Here is a 13,035-nt window from a genome sequence, read left to right on the forward strand (position 1 = left end):
CATTAATATGATCTATCAACCTTTGTCATATCGTAATCTGACCTTTGTCAGTTATACCAATAAAATCAACTCTATTCTCCACAGGCCAAAATATGCTGCATAACACATTAATGTTTACAATCGTATAATCATGTATTCAAGCTGCCATGCTAGAGTCTTAGCTCAATGTACATTTTAATATTAGTAAGGAGTAATAATCATGAAATAATTGCACCTTGGTTGACAAGACCTCGTATTGCAAGAATATCATGAAATTTCAGGAGCGTGAAAAAAAAACTTTCTCATAAGTTCAACATTTTTGCAAAATAACATCAATGTTGATGTCAAATAATGTGAAGACATTTGTTTTGGACTACATTAATGATTGTAATGTTTTAAAAGTCAGATCGGTATTTTTGATATTCAAACTCCGATCAGTATTTTTGATATTCAAATTTGAGTTGGAAGGTTTTTCAATGTATGCCAATCGAGCCTATTAGGGCAATTACCCCCCAGTTAAATACTGGTTAGTGATAAGGTTAGAGTATAGATTAGGGTTAGGTTTAGGGTCTAGAGTTTCAGTTAGGGTTAGGATTAGGTTCAGTATTAGGATTAGGGTGAGGGTCAGGAGAAGGATCTGGGGTAATTGCCCAGGTGGTAACTGCCCTAGACCCCAATTGAGATATGAGGTCTTGTCACCCAAGGGACAATATGCGATCATCGGTTGCAATTTCTTCTCAATAAATAGAAGTTACTACCGTGGGAAATTTTTTTTTTTTTTTTTTTGTATTTTCAATCAGTATCGAAGTTGAGAGGAGTTACAGACATTTCATTGAAGTCTCCAAAGTGCCTTGGACTCCTTACCTAAAGTACGATTGGCCCACTTTGTAACATCCGTCCATCCCTTTGTATGCCAAAAGTATGTATTCACAAATTTTGATATGGACAACTTGTGCCTTTCTTTCATTAACGTTATCACCTTGAATATTTTTTGTATGTGTCAAAAAACAAACAACAAATGCCACTTCTGCCCAGAGAATGGCAGCAAGATACCTTGATACATTTTTTTTTTTAATAGTCCATGCTTTTTTGATAATGATGTAAAAACTGTATCAATCATTTCCATCTTATTTTTATGCGTTTATGATAAGTGTATCTGAATTTTGTGCCATTTTCCCCCAACATCATTTCATGGAAAGTGAAATCCTGGTGAATTGTGAATGTTCCCTGTACATCATATGCCCGATTGTCATTTCGGATGTGTCTAAAAACAAGCTGGAAATATGTGTGGTATTTTGTCAAATATGACATATGTCTATGTTGTACAAATATCAACTGCTTCGAAGGGCATGGTTAATACTATTTGCCCAGAGGTGAGTGCTATGCCCCTCAACAGCCGAGTCTCAGGGCATAGCACTGTTGAGAAATCACCAAAGGTGAATAGTTTTAGCAGTGACCCGAAAAGAAGCAGTCGATAGTTGTTTTATGTACTACATCCTACTAATTAATGCATTGAAATCAAGTCGTTTTGGTACCAGTCAGAGAAATTAGATGTAATATAACTTTGCAATGTGCAAATATAGATACATGCACAAGATATACTTACATGTATCTTCCCAGCTAGGCATGTTTATGCAAATGAACGCAACAAGTATTGTACACGAAGGTTGAACTAGCCTATATGCCTAGTCACTAGTTTTTGCTTTACTTACTAGCAGTCGGCTAGCGGTTTCCGTGACTGCACCTTTGACCAATCAGAGGCCTAGAAACTCCTAGAATCTTGGAGTTAGGTAATATAATAGCTGCAACATGTGTAGCAGGTACAGAAATGTTGGGCTTCATGGAAAGTTGAAGGTCGAAAGTTGGCCTGGTTTTACGTCTGATATTGAGATAAGAATTAGTGAAGTTCTGTCAACCCTGTTGTGTGTAATCATGGACCAGCTAACCTGAAATACATTTCGTAGAACTCTTGTATTCATGCATTCATTAGGATGTACCATACTCTTAAACAACATTGTGAAAGCTGTCTTTTGAAGGAAAATGTGAGGTCATAATCACATTCTTCCTTATAAGGAGTTTTCTTTCTGATTGCAGTAAAAGTGAATGCAAATTGAAATAGCAGGAAGAGTAATTCTTGTTCGTTTTATGTGTACAATGTTACCCATGTCTACCAGTCATTTGTGCTGACAAATTTTGTCCACGAGGTTTCCGTGAGGTCTCCGTGGCCTTGCAGAGACCCATCAGCGACCTACCGCAGTAACGTCTCCACGATGTCTGCTTGACTTCCAGGCAAATGTCACCTTGTTTGGAGACATCTCGAAAGTAGCTCAGAGTCGCCTTTTCTTGGTTAGATCACAAGCCATTTCTTGGACTTAAGAGTCACCTGAACTATAGCTAAGTCTTGTCCAAGGAGATGGGCCCTTTACTTAATTGTAGTTTGAACAAATTCCTCTATGGAGTGAATTCCCTCCCCACTGAGAGAAGTGGATTCCAAATGACCAGTACTTACAAAAATTACCAAAGGTATTTCATTCACTGTTACTTATCCGGATAGATTATGTATATAGATGAGACTACGGTAGTTATAAAAAGAACGTGATGTTTTTGTTTAACCATTGCTGAAATAGTTTCATTAGAAGCTTTTTTTGTTTGTACCTTAGGAAGAGAAATGATTGTGGATTTTACTGTAAAAATTTCCTGAAAAATGACACAAATCAACAAAACATTCCTTTTTCAATGAGATCTGAAATTTGAATTTATGATATAATGTTTAATCAAATGCAGTGGACACGTTTTGATTGGTATTCAAGACGTATCAAGATTTTTACATCAGTATCATGTAGCAACTATTTAGACAATTTTGTAGAAATGCAGATGATTATAGAGGAGCAAGAGAGACGGGGGGGGGGGGGGGGGGGGCAGAGAAGGGAGAATGATGGCAGAGGAATGGAAAAAAAAAGATGGGAAAGTAACACGGCATGGAAATAAACCTTCAATAGTCTTGGGAAATCCAGATTAGAGGCAGTGTATACTAATCCTATGATACATCATCTCAAAGAAAACATTATGCATGGTGATACCATTCTTCATTTTCTTTTCCTTTATGAGGCTGTTGTCTGTGCATAAGATCGAAACTCTGACAGCAGATTTTTATGATTGTGACAAAAAAAAAAAGACAAGCAGGCATTTTTTTTTTCTGTGTTGTTGCCATGGTATGCTGTCACTGTACCAGAAGGCAATGAAATGTACTCTTTGCTCGTGAAATTAATGAAAAAAAAAATCCGCCTGAAAGAAAACAAAATCACTTGGATGATTCTTCCTCTGTAGGTTCTCCATCTCTTATGTAAGGCTCTAGACCTATTGACAAAAAAAACATGGAGAAGAAGCCTTGGCTAGTAGCTGAAAGGAAAGGCAGCGAGGTATTAAAGAATTGATTTAAAGGGATCGTACAGTTTTGGTTGAGACCTAATTTCATGTTTCTAACATTTTTTGGTGAGATAATGAGAAACCTCTTATGAAATATGAAAGAGCATGTAATTCTATGAGGAATTCAACATTTATTTGATGAAAATTGGTTTTGAAATGGATGAGATATCAAAAAAGAGCAATTCTAATAAAGTGTGGGACCCACACTTTATTACGATCGCTTTGTTTTACCTTGTTTTTGGATGTTTCAGTCATTCCAAACCCAATTTTCATCAAATAAACTTTGAAGTCCTCTTAAAATGGTATGCTCTGTACTTTCTCATAAGTGTTTTCTTGGTATCTCGCAAAAAGTTAAATGCCCAATTCTCATCTCCACCAATGTTGTACCATTTCTTTAAAAAAAAAAGAAAAAAAAAGATTATGTGTTTGGAGCTCATGTCTTGTCATTGCCAGGAGTGAATGCCATTTCTGAAACATGTATGAAGACTACAGAACTTTGAACTATTCAAAGGCAGTTATTTAGAATCCATGAAATATCTGTATGAATGAGCCTCTTCTTTGTGAAGAGGAGTCAAAATATGAGTGGTTTCCTCCCGATTCCACGAACTACCTTACCTTTTTTTGTCCACAATTTGAATGGTGTTACAGTACCCATTCAAAGTAAACTAAATTCATGGAATAATGGTATTCATATGAGTTGTTTAGTCTGATATGGTATGCTTTTTTGTTTCTTTTCATTCGAAAGACAGGAAAGGTAGTTTGCAGAGGAGAATGTACATCATGTTTTGTATACCTATCTTAGGTCAGTATCATTGAAAATGTGATGAAAGGCCTAGTTTGATAGCCATTAATAAAAAATGTGAAGACCTTCTTTTCCCCACCAATATACAGCGTGTCCCAGAAAAAACGAAACCGAGTTTCATTGCAATTCTTTGCAATCATAATCATATATTTGCTTTATGAGATATGCATGAATGGAAAGATATACATCTCTTCTTTCATTTGATGCACAACTCATAGTTTATCATTCATGCATGACTGAGTTAGAACAATAGACAGTAATGCTACTAAATTTTCATTTGCACGAGCAAATGGCAACTTTGAATCAGTTTTTCAGGCTTTTTCGGCAATCTTTTGCAAAGCAAAGTGTGTTCATCAGCGGACTGTTGAAGGGGGAGGGGAGTAACCGACCGAAAAAGCCTTCCGAGCCCCCCCCCCCCAAAAAAAAAAAAAAAATACCATTGCTGTAACATTGATTTCCAATAGCCATTGGACTGCTTGCAGCCTGAGAATACACTCGATATTAATCTTCAATTATTGGTCAAGTCTCATAACCTACTCTGAATAAATGAAAACAAAGGGCTTTCCGTCTCATACAGCATTCTCTGTAAATACCCCCTCCCCCTCCCCCCCCCCCCCTCCCCGAACAACATTCACTGTAGCACTGCCATTGTTTTGTGTGAATTCAATGGCACAGGTGAGCCCATTGTCTAATGCTAAGTCGGGAGAGCTGAATGCTAGTTTTTTTACTATCCGTAGAATTGGTAGAAATGAAGCATGTTTTCATGCACATTTTTCTCAAGCATGCGTTATTCATATGTGATGCATAAGGTCTCATATGAAAGAAGAAAATATGGGTATTTAGGTTATGAACTGTGTTTTTCGAAAACTTAACGTTAAAAGTCTGAAAAATTTACTTGAAGTCATGATTTGCACGTGCAAATGAAAATTTGATAGCACCACTGTTCATTGTTCTAACTCAGTCATGCATGAATGATGAACATTAAGTTGTACATCAAGTGAGAGGAGAAAAGTTTATCTTTCTATTGATGTATATCTCAAAGAGAAAATGTATGATTTCGATAGTAAACAGTTGCAAGGAAACTCGGTTTCGTTTTTTTCTGGGACACGCAGTATAGTGTAGAAATGTAGCCAGTCAGAAAATGTGGTCTGCACCTGGCATATGTACACAGTGATGTGAATAGTCACAATTACAAAGGAAAGGAACAAAGAAGACATCATATTGTTCATGTTTGAGTAGTCCCTGTTACTCACATTGTTTTCACCTTCCCTCTCTGAATAGAACCGAAAAATAATTGCCATTGCGTCTTGCCCTTGAAATCTCTAGGGGGTGTATGTCTTCTGATAGAAGGTAAAATGTTGTCGTTTTTCTGAAAAGGAAAAATGGATGTGCCTTTCTTCCTGCGTTTAGAAATATTTGTCCATTATATACTGTCCTGATATAAGAGCTTGGTAAACCTTTGTATGTACTGTTGATAGAGCATAAAGTATGTATCATATTTTTGTACAAAAAATATTTGTATTTTGTTAAGAGATCTGTATAGTAGATTTTTTTAATAAGTATATACTTGTAAATATGAAATATATATATATTTACATATCTATATATATATTTCTAGAGATGTTGCAGGTTATTTCGCTTGTCTCATTTTGTAGGCATGAATTTTTGTTATTGAGTGGTCTGTATTTCATGTGTTGCATGGGTTTTTTTTTTGAAAGATTTTGTTTTTCACAAGACAATTGTCGTGAGTGGAGAAATTCAAGCAAAGGTGACGAGGTTTAAATGTCTTGTTCCTCTCAAGAACTTCAATACGTGGTGAGCCCTACCTTCTGGCAAGACTTGTCAGCTTAATGTGTATATATGTTTGACGTCTATGAAAGGTCTTTGTATGGAAGGTCAGATTTACTTGGTCTGTCACGTCCAAATTACTATTTGCTCAGGCTGATGCTATTCTTTGCAACAAATGAACAAACAAACAGATATACACTGTTGTCTGTGGTAGCAAGAAGGAAAAGTAGCACTCATTTTGTTAGAATGCATGAAATCATGTAATCATGTTTGATTCGTCACAGCAATAGGATATGCAAAATGGATTATTCATGGATAGGGCAGCTATAGCGGTCTATTGCAAAAGGCCGTGTGTACTGTGTACATTGTTTTTTAACCCTTATCAAAAGTTCTCTGTCCCAAATGTGTACATATGTGTTCTTGCTTTGTTTGTTTGCTCTGCCCAAGTTCTAGCCTGCACCTTGGTTTTTTTTTTGTGTGTCTTATTTTGTTTTTGTCTCGTAGAGTACGCCAAATTAGTCTCCACCCTCTTCCGCTGTATTTCACAGACCTTGACCTGTACCTTTAACAAGACACATGACCACTTTCAATCCAACTACAGGACAGTTAGAGTTGAGTGTGAACATGCATTCCTCCACTGAAAATTACTGCAGAGAACTTTAGAAGTAATCGGTAGTTTTGATATGTAATAAAGCCCAACAACGTCCTTGAAGGGCACCTTTGTTTCCAACCAGTCAATGTTTGCTTGCAGTAAACTACACTTGTAGTACCTGACCGTTTGATAGAAACAATAGAGGCATTCACACCGACACGAACTAGCAGGATCCAAATCTTCAGATACTGTAAAACGAGGAATGTTCGCGTGCATTTTAATTTCGCAAATTTTGAAAGAGCCAAGATTCGCGAAATTAAAATACACGCAAAGGCTCTTGTCTACACTATATGCATTGAATGCCAGAGGCATTTCGCAAAAATTTCATGCCGAGAAAAAGGCCGTCGGCTCCAATTCGCGAAAATTTTCATGCCACTATTAAAAAGATATCATTTTTTTACAGCATGCATTGCCATCTATAACTTCAGATTTTGGCTAGTGTGGACATGAAAGTCTTACCGAATAGTGCGATCATCATCACAATCCAAATCACAGAAAATCATGCAATTATTTTGGAATTATTGCAGTTATTTGAGAAATTTCATGATGGTTATTTTGCACCGTGGCGAGTGTCTGAATGCTGGAGTAAATCTTGAATTGTTTAATCCCATCATTCAAAACACACATCATAACAGTGCTCAGGGTACCATTGCCCCTTCACCCCCACCCTTACAAAAACGTTCTGCAGCCCTCGTGCTACATTGACATTTTGAATCAACTTACTGTGTTTAAATGTGTAATTTCCTGCCAGCTACATAAGTATACCACCTCAAAATTTCAAAGTTGATTTCCTGAAAAAGATACTGTATACGCTGTTATTTTCACGTACAGATATTTTTTTTTCGCGAATGAGGAGGGTCACGGACATTTTTCGCGAGATTGTTGTTTTTTTGCGAATTGACATAGAGGGCCTACATAAGCGCACTACTACCTTGGCGTATGGGGATATTTTCGCGTGTTTGTTAAATTCACGGGTCCAACTGAGATTCGCGAAATTCGCGAAAATTAAACCCTCGCGAAAACACCTTTGTTTTTTAATATACAGTAATCAGTTTTGTTTTTTGGTGTTTTTGTTTTTGGTAGTGGTCAGCAATCTTACTGTATTTATGGGAGGTTTGGAATTTGGCAATGTTGTTTTATGGCTTTAGAAAGCATGGGGATGTTTGAAGAGTTTGGAAAATTGGAAAGTGCTATTTAAAAAATCAATGCTTGGTTTAATACTCCATTGGGATTTCATGATGATTGGGTCATTTGTGTGCTTTCTTTTAATCTACCATATGATTGAAAATGAGACCTCTTCATCTGATGGGATGGGGACAGATTCTCTAGTTTGGGAAGTTGTTTTTGACTCTGTGAAGTGTGCTGGCCATATTTTCAGTCTGACCTCTTACTAAGTCTGCACTTTTGTATCCATGGAAACAGACTTTCTCCTCAAATATTTGTGACGCGACAAAAGTATCCGAAAATCGCTGATGGCAGAGCCGAGAAAATCGAGTATGATGTCATATCATCAAAATCGGTCTAAACTGTTGAATTTCTGTGTTTGGCATAATGTTGTTGTCTAATGTTTCGTCTATCATCTACGAAAATTTTGAAGGGAAATGATCAAAGGAAAGGGAAGAAATTGGCATTTTTCTAGGCCATGATTTTCTGACTTTCAACGGAACAGAAAAGTGTCCGAAGATTTGGATTTAGCGCTGCAGATAGACTTCCCCCCCCCCCCCCCCAGCAACGAGGGAGTAATCTTATTGGTCAGCGCACGGCATCCTGGTAACTGATTGGTCGTGTGTAGACTGCTGGCGCCAAGCTTGAATGAACATCGCGGAGGTTGCTATGAGCATACCTTCTATTGTCAAGAGGCAAAAACTGCCTTACCTCCCATTGATCACTATTGCGCGGAAAAAAAAAAGGAAGGTGGTTTTCTCGAAACGCTGATTTCGTACACCACTCAACATGGTCTCATAAAATCATCAATATCTCCGTAACCTACAGTAGTACTTTAATGAGTCGTGTTATATATGAAATTAAAGCAGAAGAGTAAGGGTATAATGTCAGGTCATTTACAGGAAATTAATTTCCCTTGACTGTCGGATCCTTTTGCTGTAGCGGGTCACATTTGTCTTCCCATCCCCTTGTAGGTTGTCTTCCTCAGTCATCTGTATTTCAGTAGTCTCTGTCAGGTGTGTTAGTGTACATGCAAGTCTCGACCTATCAGAGATGACGATATGTTTCTATGGTGGCAAAGAAATGCCTTCTTGGAGTATTCCTTACCCTGGCTGTGTAGTGTCGATTCTTTTACAAGCTGCATCCTTTTTGTATTGAATATGAAATTCTTGCCGTGCTCTTTGTGTGTCCGCTGTTTATGCCATGACCGTCTATTTCTATGATTTTTTCTTTTTTACTTTATTCCTTTTTCTTGCAAAGCAGTGTTTGAACTTGCTTTCAGAAGGAGCAATGGTGTAGAGTTTTTCTTTACATGTGGTTGAAGAAATATTGATGAAATCATGCAACGACTATGATGGCTTGTGTATACTAATTGTACAAAGAGGTGTATAGTGATAATTTCTTTTCTCTTGCGTGCATCCTAAGTTAAATTTGATACGTCATTCTCACTTTCTTTCATTCATTCTCTCTCAAAGTTCTCCCTCCCTCTCTTTCTGTCATAGACGTCAAGTGATTTGTGAACAACTCATTCAAAAATATTGTGTGGATATAATGGGTTTTATCTTCACTTTATTGTAGATTCTTCACCTCATGGTTAGATTCTTTATGTTCTGAACAGGAGTGAATGTTTTCCATACTGTTTGTTTTTGTGTAATATCTTAAACGGACATATTAAATGAAGTGTGAACTAAAAGGAACAACTACAGCAGTGTCTGAATGTTTTATTGGGTCAAAGTTTTGCGATGTACAAAGGGGATTGCCATTCAACATCACATATCAGTGGAAAATGGGTTCTTAGGACCTGTTCGTAGCCATGGGTGACGGAATATATACATATAAATAAATATATAGACAGAAGTAATGAAACAATCACGCGGTTGACTGCAGGTTCATCCGTATTTATTGCAACTCTGAGTTTCATGCAACCTTCATGAGGTGCAATCATCAGGCAGTGATATGATGATGATGCACCTCATGGAGGTTGCATGAAACTCAGAGTTGCAATAAATACGGATGAACCTGCAGTCAACTGCGTGAACTTGTTTCATTACTACTGTCTAAAGCTCTTCCTTTGAGGATATCGAGCACTCTTCATAGTAGGATAGAATCACCAAGTGTAAATAAATAAATAAATGGATATATATATATATATATATATATATATATATATATATTATACATGTATATATATATATATATATATATATATATATATATATATATATATATATATATTATGGTATTATTATCCACGTGTTGGAATAAGAGCATGAAGACGATGAAGACAAACAAGTTGACATAATGCATTAGAATCCAACTTCATTTATTTGTAAACCAAATTTTCGACCCTGTTACCCTGAGGAAGATCCGTGCAAGGGTCGAAAATTTGGTTTACAAATAAACGAAGTTGGATTCTAATGCATTATGTCAACTTGTTTGTCTTCATCATCTATATATATATATATATATATATATATATATATATATATATATATATATATATATATATGTATATATATATATATATATATATATATATATACATATATATATTATATGTTTTCTATGTACATATATATTCTACGTAGGAAGAGTTTGAATGCATAAAGAGATAGAGATAATTTCAGACTTTTTAACGTAAAGGCCATCATCAAATAGAGAAAAATAAAATCTTTTCAATGATACTGCACTCATTGCATAACTAATATTTTTGAAATATCAAAATTATCGCACATACAAATTGTAGGTTTTATTTTCTTCTTTTTTGGCAGCTTTAATATTAAATATCTCGAATTGATAAAAATGAGGATACATGTATCTGCTTTTGCATTTAAACTCTTCATAGGAAGGTATGTTCCCATCAAAAAGATTGCATGGTATGTGGCAGATACACTGTATCGTGATTCAAGCTACCGGTACTTTCTTATCGGACTGCAGAGAATGACCTTGTATTGCTTGATTTATCAAATTTTCAAGAAAACGTTATAGCTTAAAGATGAAAATTTCGATAAACAAAATTCAATGTACCCAATTTATTCCACATAATTTATTACCATGGAAACTTTGATACAATTGATATGCTACTAAAGACATTCTGGTCCAACAGGCACATTTTGAGTCATTCTTAATATCAGTTAACTATAATTGGCTGAAAAGCACAAAAAGTATGGACCATTGATGCATTTCCATCATGATGGTGGTAATGATGATGGTGGTGGTAGTGATGGCGATGGCGATGGCGATGGTGATGGTGATGATGACGATGATGATGGTAATGGTGATAGTGATGATGATGATGGTAAAGAAGATGAAGATTGTCATTACTGGTACTGTGATTGATGTTATTTTTATGTGCCTGTCATTGTACACAAACGGCAATTGAATGCTGCAGTTATTATGGTGAATGGTTATGCACAAATAAGAAATAATTTCATTTGCCAAGTTTTCATAAACAAACTTCTGCCACCATGTCAAAGCAGCTAGGGTACATACAACTAACTTCTGCTACTACTTAATAAGTGCCCGGCCGCGGGGCCCCGTTTCATAAAGCTGTTCGTAAAGTTACGAACAACTTACGAGCGACTGGTGATCAGTTCTGATGTGCTATACTTATCAGAATTTCCATAATTTACCACAAGAACCAATCACCAGTCGCTCGTAAGTCGTTCGTAACTTTACGAACAGCTTTATGAAACACCCCGGGTGTACAAAAGTAGCAACAAGCTGGTCAGATTACATTCTTCATCTAAGCCTTGCAGTTGATATGAAATTTCCACAGAGTGACACCACACTAAAAGGACCATTGTCTTCTCTTAATACTCATGAGAATGATTACACATTTGCCTTAACATGCAGATGCCCATACATACAAACACGCTGTCACACACTCATTTCCACTATACAGTAGTTCATCCTAGAGTAGTCTTGTCCAAAATTAAAGGCATCTTGCATTTTTTTTCTTTGTTCAGATTAAGGGGTTGTATTTTTTTAAATTTATAATGCAGTGATGAAAAGATAAAGATATTGAGTACCCAGGTAGTTTTTTTCTCTTGTTGTATATGTATGTTTTTTTGTTGTTGTTGATTTTAGATTGATATATTGTATGTATGATTTTATGCATAGTTTCTGAATATGTTTATTGTAAACATCTTATTATTTGTGAAACTGTGATTTTATCTATATTTTGTAAACTGAATGTGCTTCAGCCTCTGGGCTGCCAATTTCAGTAATAATAAACCTCACCCTCACCTCACCTCAAACCTCAACCTCATCTACCCACACTTTCAACTTAGGAGAGCAAATGGTAAAGCCATCTGCCAGACCAAAGTCACAAGGGGGCGCTGTTCAGACTTTATCACTGTGTTTCGGTATAAAATTGATCTTCAAGTGTATATTATCTCTATCTTCTGGTCTGTACATGATCTACACAGCATAAATAAGAAATGACTTCCGTAAGCCCTTCCAACCTCACCCCCTCTTTAAAAAAAAAAGAACAATGAAAAAGAGAGTTATACCAGATTATGGGTCATTTCTTAATTGTTTGAAAAGAATGTGACCACATGTGGGTCTTCAAGTATAATATCAGTTTGAGCACCTGAAAAAGGAGTATGTGCAGTGTGAATAAAATGATTTCATTACATTATATTCTTCTGTCGCTGCATGTGGATATTAGATTTTCAAATGATTTACTGTATAAGCTGTTATTTTTGTGAAGGTTTAATTTTTGCAAATTTCGCGAATCACTGTTGGACCACGAATATAACACACAAAAATGTTTTACATACACTAGGGTAATACATGTAGTGCACTGAGGATAATCTTGGTGTCAATTCGTGAAAACAACATCTCACAAAAATGTCTGTGACCTCCTCATTCACGAAAATACCTGTACGTGAAAATAACAGCTTTATAAAGTACAGTGCACTCCCGTTATAACGAAATGCTTGGGACCGGCAGTTTTCTTTCGTTATAACGAAATTTCGTTATAACCGAACAAATACAATATATAACGTAAACAAGGAAACCACGGATATATATCATATTCTTTTTGCTGAATACTCATCATACACTGGAAAGCTATGTGAAATGGGATGGGATTATTGTATTACAATATTAAACGCAAGTTCCCCTCAGAAACTGTGCATGACACAAGGGGCGAACGCACAGTGACGTGAAGCGTTCGCCCATGCAGAGACGCTATAAATGCTTGTTCCGCTACGTATTT

This window comes from Diadema antillarum, unplaced genomic scaffold (assembly GCF_040938485.1).
Source record: "Diadema antillarum isolate AM-2024a unplaced genomic scaffold, OU_Dant_1.0 scf00000010, whole genome shotgun sequence".
Taxonomy (NCBI): Eukaryota; Metazoa; Echinodermata; class Echinoidea; order Diadematoida; family Diadematidae; genus Diadema; species Diadema antillarum.